At 37.8% G+C, this 1336-nt stretch overlaps 1 non-coding gene across 1 annotated transcript; it reads left to right on the top strand.

The window, feature by feature from the left end:
- The first annotated feature begins 831 nt into the window (after nt 1–831).
- LOC114696783 lies at nt 832–933 on the top strand. The gene has a single exon (XR_003735062.1). It is a non-coding gene; the product is annotated as a U6 spliceosomal RNA (small nuclear RNA).
- Nucleotides 934–1336: the final 403 nt, after the last annotated feature.

Genomic DNA, 1336 nt, shown 5'->3' with positions numbered 1-1336 from the left:
AACTGACTTGGAAGAAGGAAAAAAACCAACTCTAGCTACTCCTGCCTTCTGCATGGCAAGAAGGAATTAGTCAACTCATCTTACTTAACTATACAAGTAGTTAAGACACGTGATGATAAGTTTTGTCCAGACATTCACATATTTCTACTAAATATTCTTAAAATATGTCAGTGACTAAATCAGATTAATATTTTTCTGTTTTAAATTCATATGTCTATTTACATTTTTAGTAGTTAATTATAATTACTATAAACAGTTTAGGGACCTTCTTTTACAAGACAAATAAAATTAAGGGATAATCTTAAGACCATCAATTTAAGGGCAAGTGAACCAACATATGCTCAACAATATACCAAAAATTTAGCTATATTCTAATTAACTACAAAATAAACTTCAAAAGGCATACATATATATTTTGAATCTCAGAGTCTTGTGTCTAGAAAAAGTGATTAAAAATACTTGACAAGTGTGGAGAATTGGAAAGCTTTTTTTTTTTTCAGAACTAAACAGCCATACAACCATTTTCTATTTCTGTACATAAGGAGCTTATATGCTGCCGCTCTGCCCAAACAATCCATAAGACAGCTAAGAGAACTGAAAGGGGGGAAAACTCTATTTAAATCCACAAAAGGAGTGAGAACACAGGGGTCTCAGCTCTCAGGCAGAGATGGATGGACGGAGATGGAAAGGATTCATGGCTTAGCAGAACAGACACACGGAGCCCTGTCCACCACAGAAACCAGTGCAGAGACAGAAAACCCTAAACTGTAATGGACACATCTCTGAAGGTTTACCATGGTCACGCTCCAGGGTTAAGAACTCCAAGAATACTTGCCTTGAAAACACATACACTAAAATTATAATGACACAGAAAGATTAGCATGGACGCTGTGCAAGGAAGATATATAAACTTGTGAAGGGCTTCTTATTTTAAAAACAAACAAAAACCTCTAAGGCAACCAAGCTTTGAGAATTGGTAGACTTTTGTGAGTTTTAGTAAACTGTCATGGTCTCCTCTAGAAGCTCATTGCGTTCCTCACAGTGTGTATCTGAGAAAACCCCTCTTAGGATTGCATCAGAGTGTGCTTGCAAGGGACTGTCAAGGGATACATGGGAACACAGTGCCCTTAGCAAGGCCTGCTCTAGAAAGAAACTCTAACCAGAACATTCCCTGCTGTATAGTTATGAAAGACTAACTGACTTGGAAGAAGGAAAAAATCCAACTCTAGCTACTCCTGCATTCTGCATGGCAAGAAGGAATTAGTCAGCTCATCTCACTTCAGCTGTCTATGCAGTTCTTCACAGGCCTAGAGAAGCTAAAAGCAGGCAGGCTGCT

Source organism: Peromyscus leucopus, chromosome 15 (assembly GCF_004664715.2).
Source record: "Peromyscus leucopus breed LL Stock chromosome 15, UCI_PerLeu_2.1, whole genome shotgun sequence".
Lineage (NCBI taxonomy): Eukaryota > Metazoa > Chordata > Mammalia > Rodentia > Cricetidae > Peromyscus > Peromyscus leucopus.
This window is presented reverse-complemented; position numbering and strand designations above follow the sequence as displayed.